The sequence below is a fragment of the Simochromis diagramma genome, unplaced genomic scaffold, assembly GCF_900408965.1.
Source record: "Simochromis diagramma unplaced genomic scaffold, fSimDia1.1 OVJJ01000361.1, whole genome shotgun sequence".
Taxonomy (NCBI): domain Eukaryota; kingdom Metazoa; phylum Chordata; class Actinopteri; order Cichliformes; family Cichlidae; genus Simochromis; species Simochromis diagramma.
In genome coordinates, this window is record NW_024386860.1 from 13244576 (window position 1) to 13265191 (window position 20616).

A 20616-nucleotide genomic window follows, 5' to 3' on the forward strand; every position below is an offset into this window, starting at 1 on the left:
AAGCAGACAAAACAAAGTCGGATTTGATCAAAAAATCAGAATTGAGCATTAAGACCTGCAGTGTGAACGTAGCCTAAGATAAGAGCAGCAGACGGGTTTATGTGGGACACGCAAGGGTGAATAGTGCAGTCCCAGGTCACTGGTAAAGAAAGCAAAAGGTAAAGGAATTTTTGAGGGGTTATTTTTATCTTTTATTTCTTGTCTTTTTCTTTCTTGTTTTCTGTTGTGATAAAGGATCCAGTGTGAATTGGGATTTGGTTGTGGAAATATTATGATTAGTCTTTAATGTCTCTGTGTTTGCGGAGCTCATTTAAGTGCCTCGGCTCAATAAAATGTGTATGTTTTTCTTTAAATTGCTTGCTAAATCTCTAATATCAGTACCCACACATATATCATTTTCACCATTTCTCAGTTCTACTCTCTCTGGTATTCTGCCTCTTCTACAAGCAGCACTTTCTTATAGCTCAGAGGATCTAATCATTCTCCTGGCTTTTCTTTTTTGTACGCTGCTAATCTCCTCCCCGAACCTACTGTATCTCTACCTCCCTTTTCTCACGTCTCTTCCATCATGTTGCTGCCCTCTCATTCTCTCTGCATGTAGCCGTTGAGTCGTAGCAGTTCTTGTGGCAGGAGGTGTGGTGTAACCCCGGCTGTTTTGGCAGATAAGCCTCAGCCTGCCCACCTGCTTCCCCGCTGCTTGTCAGCCAAATAGGACTTGCACTGTCACTGACATTCATTCGGCGGCAGGAGGTTGCCTCCTCGATGGATCCGCCACAGCCGCCTCACCGCCTCTAATTTTCATGCATGAGAAGCCTGAAGAGCATTCGACTCTCCTTGAAACAAACAGCAAAAGTCTCAAAAGAATTAAACCAGTGACTGTTAAAATTGCTCCCCGTTTCAGTTTGAGATGAATTTTACGTTTATTTTCACTCAACTTTTATCTTACCTGTGGAGATCAGAGTATTGCTTTTTTATTCTGGCTATATAATCGCAACACAGTGTACAGAGAAAAAGCTGCATTGCCAAAAATCTAAATTCTAACAGATTTTGTTGATCAGTCTGTTTTTTTTTTTTTTTTATGATATTTTTTTTTAAACAAGGCTTCCAAACTTGACAGTTTCCCATTAGTCTGTATTTAGACTCCAAGTCTACAAACATGATCAACAAAAAGAGGAAATAAAGGAGGAAGTTCAGTGCCAGTATACCAGCTCTAAAAGAACATTTGGGACTGGCTATTTTAAAAATACCTGTGAGGATGAAGTCTGTCATTTTAGATTTGGGGAGTTTTACTCCATTTTAGGGCTTGATCAAAATCAGGGAGCAACACATAAAAATCAAATAAAAAAAATAAATAAAATAAAATCTCTGAAATAGTTTTTTTTTTTTTTTTTTTTTTTTTTTCCCCCCTTCAGGAGAGACTGGTTTGACTTGTTTCTCTTGTATGCTTTTATTCATACTGCCCTTCCTTAAGGGCATCGTCCTAATTGAAGATTTTAAAGCCAATATGTTATGCCTGTGAAACTGGATGACAGCAGCTTGGGCAAGACCGAGAACCGTCAAGTATAATGTTGTGAATACAGACTGCGAAACCATATGCCTCTCAGGCACTCATGTGAACACGGGCCTTTAGTGCTGTAATTCCCTTTAATTGATTTGTTACTGCACTAATGGTGGTTATAATATTGAGTTGTCTTCTTTGATGATCCAATCATCGCTGCTGTCAGAGAGGCACTCCTCCTTCGCTCAGGCACCAAACGCACTTCCTGAACTATGTACGCAGCTATTGAAGCCAGTTGTACATTTGTGGATTTGCAGCACTGAGGCGGCAGAGCAGTGGGAGCTATATCTCTGTGTCTTGAGCCAAAGGAGTGATTGCCTGGTGAATAGTTGTATGGTAAAGGTCAATAAACAGTGGCTAGGTTACTGTGCGGCAGATTGAAAAGGAAATTATATTGCGGTGAAGACGGGGAGGTGTGCGTTTGCATGTACTGTTTTTATGTGTGAAATTGTGTGTAGAGGTGCAGCCCTGTGCTCTTTTCTTTCAGTCGTGAGTTTCTCTTGGCAGTGAGTCTTCCAGCTGACCTGTCAGTGTTATTCAGCCTACAGGGCTGTGAAATGACCCACCACAGGGCTCACCTGGGGCACTGCAACCTCTTTTAGCTTTTCCCTTCACACTGTTGCTCCCTAACTATGTTTTATTCCTTTTCCTCCCTGTGTTCTCACTGCTTTATATTCACTCGCCACACCTCATTCACTCTGTCTTTTCACTCTTTCACACAGACAGAATTGCTGTACTTTCTCTCTATTCTCCAGAGACTTAATGTTTCCTGTTTGGATCCTGCTTGCAAGGCTTCAATAAGAATCGTTTAATGAAGTAAGAGGGGCGATGCAGACCCCTATTTTTTTTCTTTTTCTTCATAGACTACTGAAAATGTTCCAGGAATAGGAACAACCTATCTCAACAGCTCGTCTTGCTTTTTGTGGTTTTTGGCTGTGTCTGATGCTCTTCTATTATGTACAAGACGAGAATGCCAAGTTTTTTTCTTTTCCATTTTTGTTTTGTCTTCTCTTCTGCTGCAGTAAATTTATCCCCTTATCCTCACAATACTCAAAACACACCCTGCTCTACCTGCAACTTTGAAGCTTCAGGTGTTTTATTGTGTGAGGTTGATTTGGGGAGCAAATCCATGTTCTGGTCCAACATGCCGGAGCACTGTACTTTTGCTCTGATGGTGAAGAGATGGATGATTGAAAGAGATTAATCGTCATGGAGCAGACATCAGTCAAGCTGACAAATGGCAGCCGCAAACTTGGAAAGCCATTAGCGGACCAAGGCGGGAGTGAAGCCCAGCCAAGCCCTGCTGATTTCCATGAGTCTCCCTTCTAAAGCACAGGCCCGTGCCAGGCCGCAACACAGTGGTGGGTGTGAGCACCACCTCAGGTCCCTTCTGGCCTTTGCTGCTACCAACCAGTATGTTGACATAGGGTTGATTCTCAGCCATTAACGAACAAACGCTCCAAAGAAACATGAAGGAGTTAGTCCATCATTTCACTTACCTGTCATGACTCAGGCAAAGAACTCACGTGAGTTGAAAATAAGGGCGTTGACTGGCGTTATGTCCTACTGCTTAGGGTTTACAGTGTCAGCATTAATGTTGTGATTCAAACGGATTCAGATTCAGACAATTTGAACAAAATAAAATGAGATGATGTTCCAAACTGATAATGAACATTTTTTGCTGAATGTGCCAGTTTGGAATGGTTTCGATTTTGATTTTCACTGCACATATTATGCAAAACAACATTCTTTTTGAGCCTCTCGTACAAAACCAGGTGAGAGGTTAGCTGTTCTGCTTTGACTGCACTCCACAGAGAAGAAAATGTGTGGTAGACATCATCGAGTGCTGTGTTTTCTTTTTTTCTTTTTGTTTTAGCAGCTGCTTTTGTAAAGGAAATAGCTTTTTTGTTCAAACAGAAATAAAGAGTCACTTGGGAGGGAGGGCAGATGAGGGGTGGGGAATGGGGGGGGGGAAAATGGCTCGTATAAACACTGTGCCAGAACTGTTCTTCTGCAATTAATGTAAACTGACACCGAATCTACTAAAGAGTGTTCAGAGTCGTATTTTGCAAGTTGTTTTAAAAAATGCATTAGAGTGAAGCAAAAAAGTGGATTAATGCAGCATTAAAAAATAATTTACCCTATATTAGCAAAGCATTAGGGCCAGACATCTCTCAAGTTCTTATAAGAAATGGCAATGTGGATGCAAAATAGACAAGAACAATGAAAGTCTCTGGCAGTGAAGTATCTGATGCTCTAGTTGAAGGGAATACCTTATCTTGCAGACAATGTTGTGGAATGTATCAGTGTTGTGTTAAATGGCATACAGGTGGGGAGAGAATGTCACTCTGCAGGAAATGCCATGAAGCACTTACAGAGGTAGCATGAGAAATGTGGTCAAACTGTTGCTCAGACCAGCCATCCAGTTGTTGATGGGGGGAAGATGCACTTTAAACTGAAAACAGCAAGAAGCCCCTTCACATGGATAAACATTTGGACTAAATTTATTTTGTAATTTATTCTGACGTCACACAACTTTGGAACACTGCAAAAGGGCATCGAGTAAGTAATTTTCAGTTTTTTATTAGTCTTGTCTAAAACACTTTGGCTACAGACAAGTCAGTCGTTAGTCTGCCCTCAAGTCAAAGTCTCTTTAGAATGGGATTGATTACAAGTTGAAACACTGTAACCTCTCGATGGACAGACCTCAAAATAACTTGCAAGGACGTATAAAAGCTAGCATAATAAATGATATTTGATTGTTTTTCATGCGGGCTGCTCATTTAAAATAATCTGTGTGTGAAACTTGTGATTGATACTGGGTATACAGCATGTAATTATTAGTTTTTTCTTTCCCAGAAGAAAGATGACAACTATGAAGGAGTTGAGCTGATATCTTTGTCTGTTGCTTGGAAATACTGGAACTGTGTCATGTTGCTCATGCAAACATGACCGTGTGATCGACACGACCGTCGTGCCGATCACGCAAACATTAACGTTCGTGTGATTGACATGACACAGTGCCACCATTTTTGATTCCTACAGCTTCTTTTCTGTTGAAACCAAATTTTTTTTTTTTTGTATTTCTTTATCTTTTTTTTCCTGCAGTCTCATGCTGATCATGCAAACGATTGCAGATTTGTGCAAAAAATGGTGGCATTGTGTCACGTTGATCACACAAACATTAGTAGACCTACATCTACTAACCTGTTACGTGATCAATGTGACACAGTGCCAACTTTTCAGATATAGATTTGCTATTGTTTGAGTGATCAATGTGACACTGACATTTGTAGAAAAGAAAAACAAACAGATAAGAACTGCGACAGAGATAAAGGTAAGGCGTGCTGGCATTCCAACAGAAAAGAAGCTCTAGTTGAGCTGCGGTAGGAGTAAGGTATATGCACAAAGTGGCCTCCAGCTGTGATCGATACTGCAGCCACGTTTCTTAGCCTGTGATTCAGCAGATAATATGATCATACAGAGTGCAAACATAAAATCTTATTAAGTTTATTAGAAGCATGTTTTTAGCGTGTGGCTCCCAAAGAGCTTTGTTGAAATCACTGAGATGGCACTATATTTTGTAAACGAATATGTGACTGTATGCTTGCACAAAACAGAATTGGAATGATGATAAAACACTGGGAAGTGGGGACAGAACTAAAAAGGGAATTGGATGATATAGAAAACGGGAAAAGAAGGAAAAACAAATGGACTTTGGTCTGAAGGCTATAGGTCGGAGTCTGTGATGAAGCATCCCAGTTGAACGCTCATACTAAGACAATTTTAAGGAAGTGGACTTAAAAACTCACTTTCTTTTTTCAGTAAATGGATTCAATGAGTCATTTAGGCCAAATACAGGACAATCAATGTGTATACATGGTGCCTTCAACAATAAAACAAATCTTTAACTTCAGTTTTTACAAGCTTGTCACACTGAGATTGTGTGTGAACCTTACCTTTTACCTTTGTTACTCTGACATGCTCCCTTTTTGTAGGGTTTTAGTCTTTAGTCTTATAAACTGTTGCATTTGCTATCTCTCCAGAAAACTGCAGACTAGTTATAATATTGTCAGTCTGTGGGTGCCTGTTGTTAGGATTTTGAAACAATATAAAATTTAATTTACTATCGGAATACCTTGTTTGCTTTAGAGCTCCAAACACCTGGAAACTGGCAAACGTGAGCTTAAGATTGTCGGAGGGGGGGAAAAAAAACCGGATGGCGTTGACAAGGCAACGGGAGCTCATTATCTCGTCGTCTATGCTGGTCCACGGTGCGCCATTGATGGGTGCCAGAGGAGAGTTTCGAGCAGACAGATGGGGTTGAACTCTGCATTTCACGCAAAAGACGAGTGAGCTGGGATAACAGCGTCCACAGAAATGACATGTCGGTGTTGTAATCCTGGATTACCTGTCTGCCTTGCTCTACTTCACTGTTCGTTTTGCACGTTCCACATTAGACAAGATGACAAACAGTGGCTAAGCCTCAGCTGCTGTGAGACTATTTGATATGTATTGTCAAGATACAACATGTATGCATTTAAATTCAGCTATCTAACACTCCTTACCCACACGTTTTCTACTGACCATTTTTTTGAAATGATGTCTGAAAAGGACAGGTAAGCCTGAAGCAGTTAAAGAAGAGGGGAAGGCGGAGCTGCATCTGGACCCATTTGAAATTACTGCTTGTCTGATTTCTTTTTTCTTACTTTCTTTTCTGTTGGAAGTGAACATACAGCACTCAACTTGCAACAGGTGGTTTGCGTCACATCTTCCAGGAGTGAGCTATTTAAGTTCTAAAAGATTAAGTGTTGGACTATGGCTAAAGCTTGCAGCATAAATCCTGGTGCACAATACACCAGCTTCCTGAGCAAGAGACCTTCTGAACAATAAAAATTTGTTTTTGGTCAGGTAGACCAAAAAAAGCGACTGAAAGTCACGAATATGAAACCACATAGTGAGCATGAATTATTTACTACAATTTAAGAGATTTTAAGTTAACAAAGACTGTCAAATAAAGGTAGTTTTATGTGGCGTGTTCAAGATATTTTTATTCCTTTTTTGGATATTTTCAGGCGTTCTTCTGAATTTTCACTGAGCTGAGAAATCGGTGCACACACCAACCAGGCTGACAGCTTTGGCTTCTGTTTTTGAGTTCTGGTGCATCTTCCATTCCAGCAATGGTTATGACAGCTGAAGCATCTAATTGGCATGGAGCTGTGGTCATAAAAGTTTTCCTTTATTCAGACTAAAAACAAGAAGTTTTGTGTCTCGAGCCTATTTGTTAGCATAATTATGTAGCTATGATGCGTATTACAGGAATTAGTTTTGCGTAAGGTCTGTAGGGAAACACCTGAATTGAGACAGTTTTCTGACTAATTATGTTCACGCTCACAGAGTTTTACCTTTGCGGGTACAGATTGTGGAGGACTCTGGTCATGTCACAGCCACAGGAGCCTGCAAAGCAAAACCTCTAACAAGTAACCCATGCCTTTGTTCAATTCCCATCCACAGTATTTTATTTCTAGAGTGTAACAACTTCTATTCTGAGAGTTTGAGAGCTGTTTACACTTCTGTCTCTCAGCAGCGAGGCTTTCTTTGCAGGATGTGTTCTGCTGCCAGTGTTTACCAAGGGATGCGCCTTGTTTGCAAGAAATGAGTGGGAGAAAGAGATTTAGTGTTTTTCCTGTTCTCGATTTGCATGATTTTGGTTGGAAGCACTGTGGCAGCCGGCAGAATCTTAGACACATTTAGTTGGCACAAATAATCACAGCTCTTAGTGCAGGCAGAGACTTGACATCTTGGATTCCTTCAATCCTTTCAATAAAGCTTTTTCATCATGTATATTATATCCAAACCCCTAAGATGATGAGTAGCTGTCCTTATGGGTGAAAGAACAAAGATGCATGAAAACAATCGTGATTATTAAAAGCTCTAATTGAATGTAACAAGTACATTTTATGCAAATATTGACCTGTAATGAACTTGACATCTTGCTGCAGTCTTCTTTCAGTCGCTTCCTTTGGGAGTCATAACAGCGAATTATTTGCTGCCATCTTACCTTGTTCCTGGCATCCTGCTCGTTCACACAAGCCCTCTGCTGAATGGCCCTATGCAGCTTAGTTGCTTATTTTTATTCCTTTTTTTTATTTTAAAAACTACATATAACAAGAACCTCTTTTTGTGTGTAATCCTGTTGAATTTATGCTTCTTTGAGTTTTAATAAATCACTGGAGCTGACAGTATAGCGATGTCACAGCTGGTACTGAGTCAGGCAGTTGTATTACTGTAGGTTAAAGGCTTTTAAAAAAGGGGAAAGGAAACCACACACATACAATCTGAGTTTTGTTTTGTTCCATTTTATATGTATTGTCTGAATTCTGGGGGTGTTTGGACTTTTTTTTTTGAGTTCTTTATAATGATCTGTGTGACATTTGCACGATCCATAAGTGCCCGTATCAGACTTGGGCAGAAGAGCATCAAAGGAACATTTGCCTGTTGTTACTTCAGTTGTTTAAAGCAGTGGGCAGTAAATTTAAAAAAAACAAAAGAATAAATCAAAAATGCTCAAAAAAAGGAAACATTGGTCTTTTTTTGTGAATAAAGGATTAGGACAGTGTAATTAGAAGGTTCAGAGTTCAGTAGGGTGGAGAAGCAAATCGATTGCATTTGAAAGTAAAAGAGTAGTCAACTATTGTCTTTTAGATGGGAAGAAAACTTTGAGAAAACGGAAAGGATCGATGTTTTCTCTCTGTCAACATATACGGCTATATGGTGACTCATCTCATGTTATTGCTATTTCTTTGTCAGCTCACATGATATTTACTTTTGAGATTTTTCCCATTTAGTTGTCAAAGTTAATGAAAGAATGGAGAGATAAAGCAAATATAACACATCAACAAAGCAGAGCACAAACGCATACTGTTGTGTGCACTGTACAGCCAATAACACGGAGTTTCACTAAGGCAAATCAGATATGAATAGACATTCATACTTCTGAACTGATGCCTCACTTGCTGTGGGAGGGAGACAATTGATGTAATTGTGAAGAGAAATGGTGACAAGATGTAAAAACAAAGGCACTCTGTCACAAACACACACAGAGACAGTTTTGTGTATATTAAAGCTCAGAGAAATGTATTTGTGCCTGCAGAGGAAAGTATTTGTATTCTTGTTTGCATAAAAATGAGTTGAGGCATTTATAGTAGGGGCAACTGAAGAAAAAGCGCCTTTCAATATAATATGCTCTTTAATAAAGACACAGGTTGGCAGATTGGGAGTGTCAGTGCATGTGGCATACAGCCTCTTCAAGTGATTTATGAGCACACCGCTAGGCTATTACATTATGGGCCCGAGTCCTATTCAGTGAGGGTGATAAGAGCAGCCCACCTCTGTTGAAACACTGCAGGTACAAGCGTTTTGTTTTAGTGGAATATCACTAGTTTTTGATAAAGGAATTAAGTATGAGGAGAATCTAATCATGTTGTCTGTGCTGCAGCTGTATCTCATCCATTAAGTTAGAGTTTGTGCTTTTGTCCTTCAGAGTTTGCAGAGCATGTTCGAGGGAAGATTGCTTGGAATTGTTTGCATCTTCATTGAATTTCAAATTGAAGATCTCTTTTTAGTGTGTAAACAATGTCATGCATCAGTTATACTTGCATGAAAGGAAAAAAAAAAAAGGCAAAAAGCACATTTTCTAACCTGTAGAGGACTGGTTTCATTTACTCTGGAGAAATGTCTTTAACTCATAAGAACAGTGAGGAAAACATGCAAGTCTGCAGTTTCTTGCCGCTCTGTGTGGCTTCGGATTTGGCCCCGCATTCGCAGAGGGAGAAAGGTGAGAGGCCAGCACGGCGAGGTCAGAGTTGACGCCGCAGTCGAAAGGCCAGTTGTCAACCTCCGGCGGAGAGAAAAACAACGGGGCATCAGCTAGAGTGGTTTGGAAAAAGGACGAGTCGGGGTCGCTTTCAATTAGCACAGCATGCTGTCATAGCAGTGAGCCACCGAGGCAGCGAGAAGGAGGTGAGAGGTAGCTTTGGGCTTATGGAGAGAAGAAAAAGGAAAGCAGCTACAAACCAAGATTGACAGAACTAAACATGGAAAGACATGCACTGAGGCAGTTGTTTTAAAGAATGGATAAGAAGGAGCTTCCTCTATGGCTTGTGGTGTTACAGGTTCCTAACCCAGAGGCCTGACGGTAACAGTCTGTAACCTTTGCTTGCTCAAACCCTGTGTGGCTTCAGTTTTTCCTTTTTCTTTTTTTGTCCCGCTCCAAACAAAAAAGTGCATCCCGGCAGCGATGGCACAGTAAAGTTGGTAAATAACATGTCAAGAGTTCTGAAGGTGGCTTAAGTTCAAAAGACTAATCATGACAGTTTCTGCATTGTGCATGAATTTGTTGGTTGTATTGTCCTTTGGGATGATGTGTCAACAGATTTCAGTTATGGTAGTCTAACAAAGCTCCGTCTTTAGACATTTGTTGCTGTAGCAGTGGAGTCAAGCATAAATGAACTTTGTCAGATACGAGGAACTGTCTCAGAACTGCCTCCCAGCAGGATGGAGGAGTGGAATAATTAATAGGTCTAATATTCCACTTCATCCTGACAGCTTCTCGAGAACTCATGTGTGACAAGAAAGCGTAAAGACCCGTCTCGCTGTCAAACAGGCTGATAAAGATGAGTCTTTTTATGATTCATGACATGAGATAAGAAGCACAAAAAAGCAAGCCCTGTGTTGGCGAAGTGCATCACTGGCAGTCCAGCTCTGATGTCGATGACATTATGTCAGATTTGTGAGACGGATATGGACGACTGCACTGTGGTGCAGGCTTTCCTTGTAATTTTGCAGTTGGGCCAAATGCATGTTTTCGACAGGCTTCTAGAGAATAATTTTTTTTTTTTTCTCTTGTCATTTTTTTTCCTTTAAAATCAAAAGTGGCACAGTTATTGCACTGAACGTAGCAATGCATGCTGGGACTGTTCTCCCATGAGCTTTGTGAAAACCAGCAGAGCACGATATGGCTCTCCATGGTCTGTTGGTGTAGAGGCAAGCCGAAACAAATAATACAGCTCCCTATTTGGAAGGCATTATTCCCACAGAAGTGTGAGGCTATTTATGTTGAGTGTGGGCGTGTATAATGAGTGTGGCCATACCAATGTGCCAATTAGTCTCATACATGCATGCCTGCTTTGCCACTTGTTGGGAATTAAGATGTGATTTTGACAGAAATAACTGCAGCTGTGATGTCGATCGTGGGCTTGGATTATGTGAATTTTTTAAGCCTGATGCCTGCTTTAATGAAAGATGGTTTTCCAATAAATTTTAATATTTGGATTAAAGTGCTTCAGAAAGACCGTGTGACTGTGTGAGACAGTCGGACGCTGTTAATTGAAAGCAAGGATAATTATTATTATTAAGAATAACATCTCTCACAGTCTGCCAGATAGGTCCTGATCAATTTTACAATAAATACGCCCTCAAACAAAAATGCATCACATTCATCTTGTGGAGGTTACACTGTGACACTGAATATCACGAAACTGAGTTTTACTTTGAGTCCAAAATGTGAGCAAAACCAATTTCAGTCCAAAGTGACTTAGGGCAGAAATTAGTGTTGTGAATTTAACTGAATGCTGTGCGGAAGAAAAGATGGCGGTAAATATATTTGCCTAATCATTTAGTGACTTTACCACTCACACTACACAATGTGTGTAACACAACTCAAGGCTTTGATGTGAGTTTTATTAGTTTTATCTCTAAAGGACAGTTGGGAGATTAAGTGTAACTTAATCTCTCCAAACCTCTGTGCCTGTTGGCAAATGGCAGTTTTCTGCAACACTAGCATTACCCTCATTACATGAAAACTGGATAGAAGTTGGCCTTATCATGTTGTGTTTTCCAGATGGCAATAGCTAACAAGACAACAAACGTGGGAATAATAGGAAGGGAATGGCCTCGAATCAAAGCAACAAATAATACTGCTGTCGACCTCGGTTAGTACTACGAGCACTGCAGGTGAGTTGTTCCTTTGGCGTGGACAGGTGCGTTTAAGAGAGAGGCCTGCAGAGAACCGAGCAATTTATTAGACATTTTTAAACCAATCGGTGGGTTGGCTCTTGATTGATCTCTTGTTTATTGCACAGACTCGGGGTATTCTTTCCTTAATTTAATACTGAACTGAGAGGAGAAGCCTGATTTGTAATCTGCAGAGCCACTTTTCCTCACACTGTATGTATATTTTTCAGCCATCCTGGCTCCAATACCATCACACTTGTCAGGACTCTGGTCTATTACTTTCTCCTCCTTTTCTAAAAGACAGCAATTAATCTAATTAGTAATCAATCAGCCTTTAGACCTCCCGCCTCCTCTGTGCTAATGGAGGATATGACAGGCCTGGACCTTGCATTATTAATACCACCATTCCTGTACCCCTAGACCCCCCCCCCCCGAACGCCCACTGCCAGGGGGCCATTGATCACTACCATAACCAAGCGAGCACTGCAGGGAAGTTTTCCAGCGTAGTGGGATTGTAGACGGGAATGTGGTGTGTCGTCGTGTGGTGTGTTGCTGTGAAATCCGTTCAGTGGGATTTAGCATAATTTTGGTAACGGAAAGATTTTGCCAACTTTGCTCACGGGAGACTGACTAGATGCGAAACTTCTAAAAATGAAATATTTGCTTGCTGGTGCGTTGAGTCTGTGGAGAAGCTCATGGTGCACATTTGAAGGAGAAGAGGGATTGTATGAGTGGTGTTAATGGGAATGTTGTGCTCTGAAAAGCTCATTTGGTAAATGGGGCTCACCTCAAAACTATTATGGCAGGATACGGGGGCCTCTCTGCGGGACTATTTCTAGAAAATGAGATTAGAAATTATAAAACGCTGCTAATGCCGGGGCACAGTGATCGCAGTGTGGCAATAAAACAATCACTGCAACATTATCCTTCATCTCCCATGCGCTATATGAGCACCCAGTCTAATAGACCCAGCAGCTGAAGCGATGGAGCCTGGTAGCAGCCCCACCAGCTGATCTCATTCACTCTAATCAATACTGGAACCTACTCTGCCTAGACTGGGTGGGAAAACAGCTGCGCAGAACAACAAAACTTCACCCTGTGTCCTCTTTAACTGAATCTGCTGATCCTAATTTATCTAACCTGTGTGCCAGTGGCTGTTAATCAGGCTGTCATCCAGACTACAGGTTGTTTTTGAGAACGACAAGTTGAGGCTTGTGTGACATGGATGTTTTTGAGAATATCCCTTTTGTTTGAGATGAAGCCCTACCCTTAAAATCATTAGTCAGTTTAAAGCTGAAATGACAACTTTATTATTATTAGTAGTACTGTATAAATGGGGTAAATGTAGGCTTTGTGGTTGGACAAAACAAGTAATTTTAACATAATTTGTATTAGTTTCAGCTTTATTTGAAATAAAGTTGCACATTAAACAAAAAAAATTAAGCAGGTGATGAGTGATTAAAGGTGTTTTGGATAACTAACACCTTATTTTAAACATATTTCTTTCATTCGTCACCCTTCTGCATGCACAGTATGTGTTGGGGGAAAATAATCATTATTATTGTTGCCTAATATTTTTGATGGAGATGATTTTTGACAAAAAAGACAGCTGCAGCCTGTCTGCAACATGACTGATGGGCGGGAGGCTGGAAAGGAGTGGTCAGAGGTTCTTTTTGTTCTTTTTAAAGCTGACATCATTCTTTACTTCACCAGGCCACTTCCCGTGACTAAATCGGAGTGTGATTTGGCGTAGTGGCCATAACATTTAAACTAACCAGCCATGTGTTTAGAGTATAACACGGCCTCCTGCCTTTACACCACACAGGTTAAGTCACCACAAACCAGCGTGCCAAAGCTGTCACACCACTCTGCTTAATTTGCGGATGGCTGGGGTTGTTAAGTATTTACAAGCCTTCAGTGGCTTTATGAATCTATGATGGGAGTGAGCGTTGGTGTTGAGCTCACAGCAGCTGCAGTCGGCTGCCTCATTCAGGAGGGATTGGGAAAGCAATGCAGCTCATCTGCTGCGCTGTGTGAGTGAGTCAGTGGACAGGCTTTATCTGTGGCTAAGGATTTGGGGACTCACTCTGCGGTCACAACCTCTTCCCCCCCCCCCCCCCCCTTTTTTTTTTTTTTTTTTTTTTTTTTTTTCTCGAGCGCCATGTGTATGTAGGTTTATATAGATTAAGAAGTCATTTTCTTAGGAGGTAAGCTCAGTTACGGGAATTCGTGCACTTTCCGTTAGTCATCGCTGGTTATCTGAGATGACTTTTTGTGTGTGTGTGTGTGTGTGTGTGTGCGGAAAGCTGAATTTGGGATAATGGATTTACAAGGAAGTTCATCTGTCATGAATTCTCTTCAGTGCGATTGTGGTTTTGCTATGGGGAGGTTGGGTAAAGAATGACTGTGCAGTTGGAGAGATGAACTAACTACAGAGCAGCACTGGTTTAAACCCCCAGCTGTGTTGCATGAATGAGTCTCTTGAGAACAGAGAGGGGCTTCAAGCGAATGAAGAAAGTTTCAAAGTTCTGACAAGTCTAGATAGATGTGAAAAAGCTCCCAGCAAACATGACAAATAGTAAAGCTCCTAAATATCTGCTACAAAGTATGAAAACAAACAAACTTATTTGCGTGGTTAATGCTGGGGTAACAAGGTTATGCAGATCAGAAATAAAGTGCGGGTGTGTTAGGTTCAGCTCTATTTTTATACCATCGTTGCTCTGTTTTATTATTTTGCAGCTAATATTTGGAGGTGCATCAGTCCTGTTGTTCTACATAGTCTTACCTCCATATTGTATGTTACGAAACCAAGTTTTGGATGAAGTTCCCACACAGTTTACCATAAGCGTGGGCACGTTTAAAACCACAAGGTGCATTTGGTCCACATTTTGTGTATATATGCAGAGAGTGTGGGCAGAGGTTTGTGCATTCGTGCTGAATAATCATGAATTTGTCTTTTTGTTTATACATATTTGATATTGTTTGTTTTATTACACAGTGAATGCACACTCATAAATCATAAAATTGAAAGAGGGAATGAAAATATAGGACGGGGAAAGAGCAATGTGGTCTATAAGCAACATGAAGCTGCTTGCCTATACCAGCACATCTGCTTCCATTTCTGCTTGTGTTGGTTGTGATGTTATGACAGCAGAGGGACTGAGGAGTTTACACTGAGAGGACATAGAGCCCCTCTCTGTGGGATCTCTTTGGGTCAGTGGCCCCGTTTAAGGAACCCCAGAGGTTTTTCGGCAGTGTGTTTGCAGTGCAGCTGTCTTTATTCTGCTTTACATTCTCATTTTTTTTCTCTGTTTGCTTTCAGAGGAAGTTCACTGAAGATTGAACGTTTTTTTGAATGGAAGACCTCAAAGAGACTTTTAATCCTTGAAGACCCTGCAAACACCTTATCTTCATAACCCCTTCTGCACACGGCTGCCGAGGTCCTTTCCCGAGAGACGAAGGGGCAGCAGAGATTGGTGGATTGCTGGATGTGACAAACACCTTTGTAAGTTCAGTTTTAGCTTTCCCTTGATTTAAATTTTTCCCTTCATTTTGGGTTAAGGAATTCCCAATCTGTAATCAGGATAATATCTTAGGATATTTCCAGCGTTGTACTTGAGTGAGGGCTCCTGGACACCTGATTTCACTCCTTTGCATTTTGCTGTGTTCAATATTTAAGATTTAATAAGCAATCAAACGGTTCATGAGGTTTACCCAAAAGTACATTGATTGATTGAAAGTGGCAGCTTGATGGCACCATTAGAAACGACCAACTTCCATCAGATTGAATATAAGAATTTGATTTCCATGCTAAATTTTGAATTCAGCAGTGCAGGACAAAACAGAAGTTTGCCTTAAATGCCTTTATGATCTGTAGAGCATGCAGCATCGTCTGCCCTTAGACACGTCATTGAGAGAAGCCAAACATGTACCAGAAAAAATGGAGGTAATGGTTGCAGAAACGCAGGCGAGGATGTTTTAAGCATACAACACAAATACATCAAATTAACCATGACCAGGCTTTACACTGCGTTCCTCTGAAATGTCTGTGCATACTGTAAACTCTTTCAGAAGCATAATTTCACACAATTTTGTGTATTGCTGATGAATGTGAGAAATGATGACATGTTTGTCTGCCATGAATTTGAGTGCATAAAGTTCATACCCTGTGAGGCTCACATTGGCCATAGTAATAAGAGAAAACCATTTGGCAGTTAAGAGCTTGATTGTATGACACAGTGCAGGTCATGATTTCATTTTGTGTTTTTCCAAAAGCAAAATGACTCGAGGGCTTTCAAGCAAAGCTCTGCCTCACAGAAACAGGTAGACAAATAAACGTGTAAAAATCGTTTGTAACTCGAGCACATTGTTTTCCTGGGGTTGGCAGAGGCTTTGTCCCCACGAGCTGTTATTTACGATGATCTGACACTATGAATGCTCATGTTGGACTCTTGATCTCTTTATTCATACCACCTTTCAAAGCTCCACTGTTGTGTGATCCCTCTTTTGGCTGGCTCTGCATATGTGCAGCACAGGACCATTGTAGAGTGTTGCGCGTCAGTCAGAATGAATAGGAGCCCACCGCTCTTGCTTTGCGGTGTGCTGACAGCATGGAAACAATACATGATAGCTTGGTTAGAAGGTTGAGTTTGTAGGAATTAGGTTGTTGGTGTTGAACCGGATCACTGGCATCACGGTGGCATAAGGGGCCCCGATGTGGACACCCATTTTCTGCCTGTCATTATTGATGACACAAAGACGTATCAAAAAGGGTGAAATGGGACAGAACAGCAGTCAGTGCGGGTGCAAAGGCGTGAAACATGATCAGACCACTCTGTTGAATAGTGGTATTATGGTGCCAAAAATGTGAGCGAGAGAGAGATGGGGGCAGAAAGAGAGTGACTGGCATTGCTTTCATATCTTGTCACCTACTCACTCCACAGTGCTGGCACTGTGAAGCATAGTTTGATGCATAGTTTAGATGTATGAACATTTGTTCATGGCCCACATGGTTTTGCAAGAAAAACAAAAAGGGTCTTTGCATGCCAAACCATAGCAGCCGAAAGCTGCAGGCAAATCCTGCCCTCTGTCTTAATTTGTACAACTTTACAAGCAGGGCACTGAGCTAAATTTTCGAACCTGCATGATATGAATGAAAATCACAGAGGGGTTAACATTTTAGAATTGTTGTCTATTTTTTTTTTCCAGTTTATTCAGATAACAGATTAACATTCTTTTCCACCCCATCACTTCTCTGCATGACCCTAGTTTTAGCACCTGTCTTTTCAGCTACAAATAAGGAAAGCTGTCTCTAAATCAGTAACACACTGAGAATGCAGCTGTCTCTGTTTCCTCCTTTTTATTTTAAAATTAAATTGTGGATTTTTTTTAGTTTTTAATTTTTTTAGTTTGTTTTTGCCTTTTCCTAAAAACTCATATGGTTAGAAGATGTGACATACGTGCTGGCCCACGTTTTAGCCCAGGGTGTTGCAATGTGGTTTGTACTGGAGTCACCAGGATGCCCCCCCGTGTATATTCCTTTGTCTTTGCCCTCTGATAAACTTCAGTTGACCTCTCTCACTGCATGTCTCGAGGGCTTGAGTCTTTGTCAGTGCCCTAATTTTCTCCTCCTTACCCTTTTTCCCATCTTCATTCCTGACTTGCGCTCTTGTTCAGTGTTAAATGAAGGCATGGCCACACTTGGATGTGCTGTGACAAATTGGCACACAGGAGGCAGATGGTGATGGGGAGGAGACTGGTTGTCATGCCATTTGCTGTAACGACATGAATTGATCTCCGTGCCACAGAGCAGCCAAACACGCTTCACTTGTGTAATCCTGACTTTGGTTAGCGCATACGTGCATGCACACACACGTATGCTTACACACACACCCCAACAAACTCTGTTCCACATGCCACACTACACCAGCCTTCCGTCCCCATTAGTATCAATGATGTGTGCAGTGGAGGTGCTCGCTAACTGTCATAGGCTCTTTGCTTGGATCCGCTCAGAGAGGCAAAGGGATGCTCAGGGATTTTGACAGAGAGACAGAGCTCAGACTAATGGTAGGCCGGTGAGAGTCGGGGAGCCCTAAAAAAGAGCCTACGATAGGCATAGCTTTGCCGGTGTACTGTACGTGTCAGCCAGCTGTTCTATTTACAGAGCTGCTGTCTTAACAATGTTTGCCCATGAGGCTTTGGTACAACTCGTCTAAAATCCCCATGGGTGTTTTTTATTGCAACATGACTTCTGGTAAAATTATAGTTTTCCTGACAGGACTGGCATTGCTCATTAGGCCTTCCAAGGGATATTAAATTTGTTCCCCAATTGGGTTTTCTTTGTAGCTGCATTAAAATATACTCATCTTAGCTTAAATTATGTGTGGATACACAAGAGACTATGTGTTACGAATCGGTGTAAAATTAAAAAATGAAGCAAGCTTTACTTTATAATGTTGGCACTCTTGACACTTGAGCAAAAAGGTAAAGGGTCAAGGACAGGTTAACAGGTTAACAGGTTAACTACTAAAATTCCTGCTGTAGTATCTTACAAATAGTTGTCAGTTTAACACAAAAACAAGCGGGTGCTTTAGAGTGGAGATGGCATAGATACCATCAGACAGGAAGACAGTGCAACATATGTCTTATCTTAGTGTAAGACTGATGAAATGCCCAACGAACCAGTGTTTGATTGGGAAACTGCAGAGAACTGAGAAAGGTTAATGGATTGTGGTCTGTAAAAATCACAACAAGTACTGAATTCACGTACACGCCAAAACACTGTAAAGGCCAGATCAATGACAGGATTTCCTGAAGCAGCGGTTCAGAAAATCAAATTTACTGATGAACTTTTCTACCCCTACCTGATCGATACAGTCTTCAATACACTGTAGAGGGTAGGAGTACGAGTCTGTACAAAGTCTTGGCGTGTTGTCAGACTTGGACAAACATAGCAATGCCCAACTAGAACTGGAACGTCAAGATATTTTCGTCGGACAAGATAAACCCAGTAAAAACATGTGATTGGATTTTAAGTCTTTACATCTATGTTATGTTCACTCAGCTGACTCTTATATGGCTTCAGTAGAGTTACATGACAAAGCTGCTTAGAAGCAGTATGATCAGATAATTCTGATTTGAAACCATTCTCCAAAACTGCGCACAGGCCAGCAAACGTCATCTATAATAGGGAACTTAGAATTGGCAACGGGCTAACATCTGATCTCCAGGGAGAAAAACGCCTCTCTCGCTCTTTCCACACGCTGATCATAAAAGCTCCTAATTCTTCTCTGGGTGGATACCAAACTCTCCCTCGTCGGCTTCTATTCATCCTGGAACAACAAGGCAAACCCTCCTCCCAGTCACGCTTAAATTGTGCACAGTATGCGCGCAAGGCAGACTTCACTATGTGGTTAGGCTTACTTGAGCCTTGGCATGTGTCACATGGCTTTATGTAGGCTGTGACATTTCAATCGTCGCCAAAAAGCGTATGTGAGGATGCACTCATGGACACCTGCATGACCTAACTGATCATGAGAAAAGTGGAAAACCACGTCATGGAATTCTAGACCGAACTAACCCTCAATCCCCTAGTTCCCTTGGCGACAGTCTGCCTGATGTAAGTAAACCTTCTGCTGATTTGCAGAAAACATTTTTGACTATGTATTAATGTCCTTTGGGTGCCTCAATAAAAACACCCCAGTGCTAGTACATTAAAAACCACCATGCAAATATCAGTCAGTTGTAATTAATCTGATTTAAAGTTCTTAGCCATGATTGCCACTGTTAGAATATAAACATGTGTCTTTCGTAAGGGAAAGCAATCTGCTAGTCACATTTGGCTCTAAATTGAGTTAACCATTAAAAGTACAGGTTTTCCAAATGAAAGGGGATCGTTAATGGATCCGATTTTCTTTTCATTAAAAGCCTGCATTCAGTATGTGGGCGAGAGGATGGGATAATTGCTGGCTTTAGCGCTCCTCACCTGGAACGTGACAGGATAACTTTCCCACGGTTGTTTAATATTCAGTGAACTCGCGAGCCCTAAGCAGGGAATATCGATCAACACATGTAATGTATTCCTTGCATCCCTAACAGGCATCTGTAGAGCAAAGATCTCAAATGGCAGAGTCTCCTTTCATGATTTTCCTCAAGCAGTGAATTATTCTTTTTACAGATCACTATTTAATCTGGTATTCAACAGTGTTTTGATGAGCTTTATAACTACAGAGAGCGCCAAATCGACTTTTCTCTGAAACATACCTCTCAGACTAATATTTGGACTTCAAAGCAACTTTTTGCTGACTTTTATATTTATCAATGGCTAATTAACCTCACATGGGAAAGCAGAAATGATGCAATTTCTTGGGGCTAGCTTAACTAGCCAGCTTAGCAAAAAAAAAAAGAAAAGAAAGAAAAGTGCAAACCTCACACAGCATGCAGTGTTTTATGAGATGTCCACACGCTATTAGACACTCAGAGTTGCTGGACAGGAGCCAGTTTGTCAGTTTGTTACAAGAACGCATACAAATGCATTTGTGCGTCTGTGCTTAAGCACAGCCGGCAAGCTGTGAGGAGGAAAACAACTCTCTGTTTGTGATAACAGCTCTTTCAATGTCAGAACAAACAGTCTGCTGGCCTCACTCCCCATAACCAGGACTCGTGTTCACATTGGCCATATTCACACTGAAACAAAAAGCTTCCAGAATATAGAGTGCAAAAACAAACCTGCAGCTAAGTTTAAATAAATCATCTCCCTGTAATGGGAAAGAAGTAGAAGCGTAACTACTTCTACAATGTCAGCAAACATGGCTGCAGCCCTGCCGTACACCACTCAGGCTTAACATCTGTGTCAAGAACAAAATTCAAGTGATGTGGATGTGCGCTTTACTTCACTCCCAGTTCTCACATCTCTAAGTCATTTTATCCTTCTGCTCAGGTTGGAAACATTAAGTGAATTTGGATAATGAAGGTTTTGGATTGCGTTGAGGTGAAAGTCAGGAAGCCCTCCAAAGTTTGACTCAAGGCTGTTTATAATTACAATT

The 20616-nt window shown here is 41.1% G+C and overlaps 1 protein-coding gene across 5 annotated transcripts in view; it reads left to right on the plus strand.

The window, feature by feature from the left end:
- sema6e (sema domain, transmembrane domain (TM), and cytoplasmic domain, (semaphorin) 6E) overlaps window positions 1-20616 on the plus strand; it is a 150012-nt gene that overhangs the window by 46802 nt on the left and 82594 nt on the right. For 4 of the 5 annotated variants that reach the window (XM_040030639.1, XM_040030642.1, XM_040030640.1 and 1 more), the window contains one exon: window positions 14895-15077. The gene's annotated coding sequence lies outside the window, so the exon portion shown is untranslated. Of the gene's footprint in view, window positions 1-3563; window positions 4121-14894; window positions 15078-20616 lie in introns of those variants that run through there. The other variant, XM_040030641.1, reaches the window with a different exon arrangement.